This window comes from Amphiprion ocellaris, chromosome 10 (genome assembly GCF_022539595.1).
Source record: "Amphiprion ocellaris isolate individual 3 ecotype Okinawa chromosome 10, ASM2253959v1, whole genome shotgun sequence".
Taxonomy (NCBI): Eukaryota; Metazoa; Chordata; class Actinopteri; family Pomacentridae; genus Amphiprion; species Amphiprion ocellaris.
In genome coordinates, this window is record NC_072775.1 from 24,780,703 (window position 1) to 24,790,833 (window position 10,131).

Genomic DNA, 10,131 nt, shown 5'->3' on the forward strand with positions numbered 1-10,131 from the left:
TACTATGACGTTTTTAGAGCGACATGCGTTACTATGACGTTTTTTGGGCGACATGGTCTACTATGATGTTATTTGGACGACATGCTAAACTATGACGTTTTTTTGAGCCACATGCTATACTATGACATTTTTTGAGCGACATGCTATCTATGACGTTTTTTGAGCAACATGCTATACTATGACATTTTTAGACCAAAGGCTATACTATGACGTTTTTAGAGTGACATGCTATACTATGACAATTTTAGAGTGACATGCTATACTATGACGTTTTTTGGGTGACATGCAATACTATGTCGTTTTTAGAGCGACATGCCATACTATAATATTTTTAGAGCGACATGCTATACTATGACGTTTGTTGGGCGACACTCTATACTATAGGCTTTTTAAATTGACATATTACTGACGTTTTTCGTTGTTTTAGTTTTTTTTGTTTTTTAGCAACATATAACAATTTGAACAGTTTTAAAAATTACTATACTTTTACTTGTGCTGTGAAATATTATTCTATGGCATTTTTTAGACGACATATACTTTGATGTTTTCTTGAAAAAAATACTATTTTGACAATACACTGCACTATGACATTTTTTGAACCACATATGATACATGACAATTTTAGGCAACATCCTATCATTTCGCACTTTTTCAACCTCATAACAATCAGTTGGGTTTTTTTGCCGACATGCTATACTATGTACTACAGGCCATACTATGTTGTTCTTGAAAAGTATACTATACTTTGACATTTTCTGAACTACATCCTATACTATGGCATTATACACAGAGTGCTTTGGTTACATGTTGATTTATAATCTAGATTTTTTTCTGTTTTGTTTTTTTGACGGGATTACCACAGACATGACCGTGAACACCGTTGACACTCACCCGAGGGAGATGCTGCCTAAGATCTCAAGGCCGCTTGGTCGTGGTCTTTCTGGTCCTGCTCCAGAATGCCTTCATCAACTACATCTTCTTTTGAAGAGGCCCTCAGATGCTGCAATCTCTGACCTTAAGGAGGAATTGCTACTTTCACTCTGTAACGAGACAGCGGTTATTTTAAAGACCCAGCTCCTGCCGGCTTTGAGTGAAAGTTTAACACCCATCAAAATGGAACTACAGACAGTTAAATCTGAGCTGTCGGTCAGTATTTCAAACATCAAGTCCGACCTGGCTGCCCTAAAACACACTGTGGGTGAAACGGAAACTTCACTCTCCACATCACCGACGACATCGTCACACTCCAAAGCAGAGCACCTGTCTGCTGAACTTTTAAAAGTGGACTATAAATGTGAAGAATGTGAGCAGCAGCAGACTGTGAGCAGCGGAACAGATGTGATCAGAAAGAAGTCATTTTCTTTTTTCTTTTCTTTCTGGTTGACTTGATGCTGTCAGATGCATATGTTGGAGCTGATTCTGATCTTTCAGGATAAAAAAGCTGCTTTTTCTTCACAGACTTTTCAGGAAATTATTCTCTCAGGTTTTCTCTGCTATTTATGTTTTTATTATCTGTGATTATTTCATTATTTCTTTATTGTAAAAATAAAGTTTGAGGCATAAAGACTCATTTAGTTATTTTAATCCTGAAATCTTTGATGTAGCAGAACTAAACTTCCATTTTCCTTCTTGTACTTCTGATACTAGAACTAAACTTATCTTCAAAATGGATCATCTGCTTTTAATGAATCAGCAGCAACATCACAACAACAAATGAGACAATTTTCAACAAATTAATGAAACGGATGTCATTTAAAACTATCAGAGTCTGTTTTAGTGTCAAATTAAAGCTGATTACTGACAACTAGAACATTAATGTTACTGTTTTAATCACATTTAAGTTTCCTGAACGTTACATTAATGTCAACCAGCCACAGTTTTATGAACTTAATGAACCACATTACAGGAACACAACACACTTCAGCTGTTTACATGAAACTCAACACATTAGCTTGATGCTACGTTAGCTTTAATCAGGCTACGACTGAGCAGCGAGCTCGGTTAGCATCGCTAGCATTAAAGCTAATATTTACTATGCTAACTTTCTTCTCTGGTCAACACACACTGAAACAAACTCCACCAACATCTGGAGAGCATGGCACACATTACATCTGACACTAAAGCTGCATATAAAGCGCATTAAAAGAGGCACCGATACGAAAATAAACATTTACTTACCGAACTATCAGAGTCCTATCAGTGTCTGCTGGTAGAATCAGCCGAAGGTAGAAAACTGGTTAAAACAAGCCAACGGGCAGGAAAACTGTCTGTGGAAAATGTTCTGCTGCTCCACCGATAAATAAACCAACAGTTATTGTATCAGAATTAATCCAAACGAGGAGAGCAGAGTCTCTGCTGCCTCCTGCATACGACCTGTCAATCATTCCAGACCGGACTGTCAATCAAGTGGTCCCGCCCCCTGGCTTCGCAAAACTTTAGCTCTATAAAAAAAATCAATATTGATTTATTTTAAGATCGGCCACCTGATCTCTCATTTTGACCACGAAAACTAACGAAAAAAAATGTATGTACAGTCTATGCACCGTACTCTGTTTGGCTCCACACTTGCTGACGACCACTTCCGGTCTCAGAAAATGAAAAAACTGACTTTTTTTCGTTTGTCTGTTACTGATTTTACTTTCTTGTTATTCTAAATATAAAACGAAAATCAAAGCATTTTAAAAAAATCGTATATGTCTTTTTGATCATGAAAAGGAAAAACACCTTGTATTTCAATTTTAATTTTTGTATTTTAAAACGAAAATCAAATAACCACTTGTTTTTTGTTTTTCAATACCCATTTCAGAACGGAAAATCCACTTACCAGATCCGTACACGGACCGTGGTGAATGTCTGGTGTGTGTGTGGGCTGTGTGTCTGAATGTTTTTGTATTAAAAAAAAAAAAAAAAAAAAAAAGTGGGACTGAAACGAGTGAGAGCTCCTATCTGTGCAGGTTACAGCCAAAAACTTCTCGGCTGAAAAACTACAACTCCCGGCAACAACGTCACTTCCTGTTGATGGGGACGGGAGCCTCTCGGGTATGGACACATAAGAATCATGTGACAGGTCATGGCCACAACGTGATCACGCTTATTTCAACATAAGAAGTCCTCCAAATACCGGTGGTCTAGTTTATAAAGAGTTTTGTTGTGTTTGCTTTATTGTGTATTTTTACAAACCCATCACTGCAACGAAAAAGCACCCTACGACCTGGTGAATATGTGAAATGTTAGTGTAACTCCACAGATTTTATATGCAAAAAGAATTATCGATCTATCGTATCTGGTTTAAAATCTACAGCCAATCAAAAATCAATATGCAAAACGTAGCGCCGGCGCTACGCTGGGTTCTAAAAGGTTAAAGTGCCTCAGCTAGCCTGCATCGTCTCGCCTGTACATGTGTGTTCTTGTCTCGATAGAAGCTGCAGGTGCCACCCTAGAGAAATCTCAAACAAATGGTGTTGGAGTCTGGTGGAGGCAGGGCTGGGGCAGATGAGTGTCGCTGCGATGATTCAAACCGAGCAAAGAAGCAATTGAGCTCCTCTGACAGCGACTCGCTCAGGTCTCCTGTTGTCTTATCACACCGTCTGAAGTTTGTGGTGCTCTGCAGACCCTGCCACACCTCCCATGGTCTGTTGCTGGTGAAGTGGGACTCTATCCTCCTCTTATAGTCCGCTTTGGCTTCTTGATTCCTTTTTTCAGGTCAACTCGAGCTGCACTGTAGAGAGCTCTGTCAAATACACAACCTCAAAAAAATTCACTTGGGACTCATAGAAGAAGATGAAACTTGATGCTGAATTGGTTTTAGGAGGCAAAAAGGGACAGAATAAAGTTTCTAGAGATGGCATCAGTAAATACATAACTTGAGAGTAAGTTGATTTTGTTGCTCTTGGTAGGTGTGGGCCTCAGGGACTGAAATCAGCCAGCCCTAATCAATAGTGGAATGGAGTCATCATTAGTTTGCCATTTTTGCACTCTTGCTGATGTGAATACCAATTTCCCAACTGTGAGTGTTTAGGCCATCACTTACTGTGGCACACTGTCAACGTTTTCACAGGTTTGGCTGTCAGTTTAATGTTCTCCCAAGGTGTCTCATCCTCTCAGCTTGGTACACAGAAACTCAAAATGCTAAGACAAGACACACCTGCTTTACTGCAGCCATGATTACCATAAATCTTAAGCCAAGGTGCAGTGGTGATATAGTACACCATTAGAGATATGACAAATACATTCATTAGCTTCCTCACAGCACTTCAGCTCCGAGCTATACCTCCCCAGGGAAAGTGTGGATAACTTTATTGTTGCCTCTAATGGCAGTTGTTTTGACCCCAGGGGTAACAGAGGAAAAGATGATTGAGAACAATGGATCAACAAGGCTCACCTTCAAGTGCTATTCTTGGCCTAATGATTATCAAAAAGGTATACGGCTGTTAAGTCTCCCCTGCAGGTTTTCATAAGGAAATTTCAAAACTTCTATGTTCAGTGTTTCAATGTTTGCAACCAAATCTTGAATTCATTTTTATGAAATTTAAAGAATTTAAAGATAAATACTGTAGATCTATGAAGCTGCCTTGGTTATTTAAAGGTCCCATATGATTAAAAAATTTTTTTGTTATGTTTATATGTTTTGTAAACTAGGAAGTGTAAGATTAAAACTGTGAGAATAGGAACGCCTCAAGCTCCCCCTCAAATAGTCTCCCAACTTTATAAGCCAGTAAGACTTTTTTTCTCTATTTTTTTGTCTCTATTTGGAAACTGAGTAACCAATAGCCATTCAGAAAAAAAAAAAAATCCTTCTCACTGTTTTCGAGGTAAGACACAAGGTGAGGGTCTAACAAAACCAAGTAATACATGAGATCAAGACCAGTGATAGAAATATATGGTGATATTTCCATGTAAAATCATCACTGAGAAAGAGAAAACAAAGAGAGATAGAAAAACCTCTTTTCACACACTTAGTCACATCTATGTCAGCTGCCATGCTGTGAACTGTTTTGTTTGCTTCACGCTGCCAATCACAGGTACGTAGAGTTTTATTCCTGAGGAGGGCGTGGTCAGCAGCCGCTCAGCTGCATTTAAAGATGCAGAGACTGAGACTAAAACCAGAGGTTGTACAATCATGGTAAAATGATGAACCATCTTTGCAGTATTTTGAGCTGAAAAATTAAAAGACACATTCTGGGAACATGTGAGACTTATTAATTTGGTTAAAAAAGGGGGGTGGATATGGGCCCTTTAAAGATGATTTACAATGATTACATATATTAATTGAATTTAAACTTTTCATTTTAGTGAAGAGGATTCCATCAGATCACATGTAAATCACTATCGTCCCAAAACAGGGATGTGATGCTGGAGGTGCCACAGTTACATCCCAAGTCATCAACAATTAGCCCATTAATATCCAGTTTTCACTTTCATTTAACCAAAAAGTTCAAATTAACACTAAAAATAGGAACTACTACGTCAACTTCTGACTGATAAGCAAGGCAGAGCCAGTTGACCACAGTGTATCACCCAAAAACAGGATGTATCAGAAGTGGAATGATCAGCTGCCAGACAAACATCAAGCAAAGTCTAAAAAAAACAACTCTACCAAGGTTCTTTTTTTTTTAACAGAAATTAAAGAAAAAGAGCACTGCTTTCACTTTGATGTGTGATACAATGATGCATTGTATTGCATGGCTTGAGTCTGTATGAAACATTCAGATTTTGTTTGCACTATTACACTCCCTAGGAAGTGCTGAACCATAGAAGCTATGGTGGAAACTGAACTATGAGGAGTTCACTTCTAAAGGTCAGCACACCTCATTTTCAGAACATAATTTAATAACTTGCCTGAGGAATACATGTGAATATCTCATGAATGCCAAATTGATTTAATTTTAGATTATTTAAAAAAAAAAAAAAAAAAGACAGAGCATGTCACGAAGTGTACAGCAGGTGCTCGACATGCAGACATCCACTAAATGGTATGTATTTTAAGGTTGTAACAATCACATAAATTCCAGATGATAGTAGCTAAGTGACAGATTTTAGAAAGCTGATGTACACATCCACAGTCTGTTTCAATCTGCCCAAAACCAGCAGCTCTCTTTCTCATAACATGTGCTACTGGCTCTGTCGAAGTAAAGGTTTGAGACTTTTAGAAACATTTGCTCTCTTGACTGTTGTCGATGCAGTAGGTGTAAAGCTACAGGTAGGAGACAATCAGTCGAACTTAGCATAAAAATTGCAAGATGTGGAGCTTTCCCTACTATCCAAAAATCAAAAACACACAAAAAGCTCAATCACTGTAGTGTTCATGTTTTTGGTAGTGTATGGATTAACCATGTGTGATAATTATCCATTTTTCAGACATCAGATGGAATTTTGCTGCTTCATTAATCTGTAAAAGTGGAATTGTGTCTTTCAGACACAGTCACCTGTTAATGTTCCTAAAAGCTTCATTTAGAAAGAACCACCACAGTGCTGGAAAGAGACAGTATGCATATGATGTTTGTCATGAACGCAAAATTGGACATTACATCAAGTGGCATAATGCATAATAGTTCATTGATAAAGACTAAATCGAAACTATTATCAATGACATCAAACTGTCCAAATAAGTAATAGCCTAGTATATTTATGACACTGAACATTCTGTCCATGTTTGATAATAATCTAATCAATACTTACATTGGTGCTACATACCGTATGAGGACAGCTGTGATGGAGTTTAAGACTCAACCAGAGGACAGCTTCTATGTAACGTATGATTACTCCACCAAGGAATGCAAAGGAGTTATGTGATGGTCGGCATATGTTTGTTTGGCTCTGCGCAACATTACTCAAAAACAGAATAACAGATTTGGATGAAATTTTCAGGGAAGGTCAGAAATGACACAGGGACCACCTCATTAGATTTTGGCAGTAATGTGGCTTATAGTCTGGATCCAAGGGTTTGTTAAGGATTTCCATATCATTGCGAGATAGCGGCACGGCATCACTGTAACTGTGGCTACAAGTGAACACTACATCAGCAGCCTGCTGATGATCACATGATTGCAATCCTACTACAAATCCACCACTGCACACTTATCGGGTCTTATCCATCGGAAATTTAAAACAAAGACTGAGCAGCCTTGGTGGAGTACTGCGCTCTCTGAATGCTTTTCTTGTTTATGATATGTTAACTGCAGTTTAAAAACTGTGACTTTGGACTCAGATGGAAGCAACAAACTGAATTTCAGTTTTAGTTTTGTCATCGGTGAATTATACTAATCTGACCTGTTAGTCTCTGTTTTTATCTCGGTGAAGTTTTGTTTTTATGGACATTTAAAATTGCAATAAATGTGAATTGTAGAGCAAATGAATAATGTAATTTTGGCACACAAATTGTGTCATTGGTGCTCTCTGTAATGTTCTTTGGACCAGTGTTGGTGCTGAAGATTTGGATAGGTCAGTAAGGCAGCTCTGCTAGTTCTTTATGGTGAATCCATTTTTATCCATTTTTATGGCAGTTCTTATCTGCTTCTACCATGACTATTTCACCATCATTGTTTTGACGGAACACCAAAGCTACATCCAGGCCCGGAGTGGCTAATCGGGAGGACCGGGACAATTCCTGGTGGGCCGGTCTGATGTTTGGGCCGCGAGGGCCGGTGTTCACTTTTTTTTAATATATGTATTTCATATTTTATTCATTTATTTTTGAGGGCCGGTGTTCAGTCATGGCACTGGGTTGATCAATATGCTGCAACCGCTGTCCCTGGGCTGCCTCCACTGGCAGCTTTTTTTTTTTTTTTGCAGACGCACCGTGTTGTAATACGTCCATGCACACAGTCAGTGATGTTTGAAAGATGGAGAGTAGAAAGAGCAAGGGTGGTGTGGAGAACGCAAGAACTAAAAAGAGGGAAGCTCTGGAAACAGACGCAGCCAAATGTGCCAAAATTGGCAACTTTTGAACTAAAACGAGCTCCCAGTTGGAAACGACAAATGAGGACGATGAAACAGGTACGGCAAGATGGTGAACTTTTCCTGTAAACCACTGTTCAAGTTAATTATCAAGTGAGTGAACTGTGTGGCGTTGTGGCGTATAACGTAATGCTATACAATTTAAATAATAGTATGATGCGACGCTATGTAATTGGGAAACTTTGTCTTGTAGCTCCTCAGAGTCAGGAAAAAGATCCAGCACCAAGGACCAGCCATGAGCCCACAAGTCCAGAGTGGGCAGGTAGGATTGTTCATTGAGTGAATATTATTAGAATTAATACAATAAAGAATGGTGTAGACCTGTACTATCTGAGGAGTGCCCTGAGATGCTAGATGATTCAGTATTACATTAATGAACTGACCTGAACTGATCAGAAGGCTTTGTAAAAAGTGGATATTTGTGCTGAGAATTATGACCATTTTTAAAATGTGATTTAGTGTCAGAAGCAGAGCCAGGAGCCAGTAGTGATGAGGGGATTGCTCCTGTCAGTATGGAAGGAAAAGGTGAGCTGTTGTAACGCAGTATGTGAACAAGCAAGCATTAGTTTCAATATAACCACTTTCTATACCCAAACGATAGTAGTGACCTATTTTATTTTTTATCATTAAACGTAAGATAGCAAATACACAAAGCCCACAACTGAAAGGGAATTGGATAAAGTAATATGAAATAAGCCTGCATATTTTGCCACTGAAAATATCTTAATTGGTTCAGTCAAAATGTGTGTACAGATAATAATTTTTTATTGTGATACAGGTGCAGGCGAGTTTCAGGAAACTGGAGGAAGTGTGAAAGGGAGAGCAGAGTCACTCAGGGACTGATTATGGAGGCAGCAGCTCAGCACCAGAACCCTGAACCACAAGTTAGGGATGAGACAGATGAAGATGAGTCTGTTGTTAGCTTTGATTACTTTGCTCACCCTCAGTCACAGGATATATAACATTTTTTTCTTATCATCCTCATCAAACTCCTAATATTGCTATACCAAAAGTTTTCAATAGCAAAGATGGTACCATCCGCAAGTGACTGACTTACTGTGAAAAAAAAATCTGTCTCTGTACTGTTCTGTTTGTCTGGCATTTGCACCTGTGGTTAGCGATGGCCCTTTCATAGAGGGAGGCATGAAAGACTGGAAACACATTCACCAAAGGATAGTGGAACACGAAAAAAGTAAGACACACAGAGATAATGCAGATGCTTACTTTCTGAATGTACAAAAGGCAGATGTAAAAAGTCTGTTGACTGGCAACCAAATGTCATTGCGTGCTGTGCAAGTGAAACAGAAACGTCAGGTGATGGAGCGCACAGTGGATGTTATTAAAGTTATCGGCAAATGTGGCCTTAGCTACAGGGGAGATAAAGAGGAGGCAGATTACAGCCTAGAAAACATTGCTGTTAATCATGGCAACGTCTTAGAGTTGATTCTACTTTTGAGTAGATATGACATTTGCCTACAACAGCATGTAAACACTTGCATAGAAAACAGCAAGAAGCAGCATGAAACTGGTGCAAAAGTCAGAGGGTCTCTAGTTACATTGCTGTCAAAAGACACATTCAATAAAGCTGTGAATGTCATCAGCCAACTGATAAAGGTGATTATAGCCAAAGAAGTCAGAGAAGCTGGCATGTTTTCAGTCCAAATTGACACCACACAAGATATCAGCAGCAAAGACCAGTGCTCCATCATCCTAAGATATGTAACCGATGTCATTCATGAAAGATTGATTGCTATGGTGGAATGTGAGTCATCAACAGGGCAGCATTTTGCAGAGCTCCTGAAAAAGGTTCTACTGGAGCTTAATATTGATATTGGCACATGTGTGGGCAATGCTACAGATGGTGCAGCCAATATTCAGGGTCAGTACCAGGGGTTTTCTACACTCCTTTCTGAGCAGTCCCCCAATCAGATTTATATATGGTGTTATGCGCATCTTTTGAATCTCGTATTGGCTGACACAACAGGCAGTGTTGTGGAAAGTGCATCCCTGTTTTCACTGCTTAATGATATAGCAGTTTTCCTAAGAGAGTCACGCATGCAGAGATGGGAAGAGATGAGTCAGGACAAGCATCACAGACGACTGTGCCCAATAGGACCAACCAGGTGGTGGGCTAAGGATCAGGCACTAAGTAAAGTTTTTGGGTGCTTTGGGAAT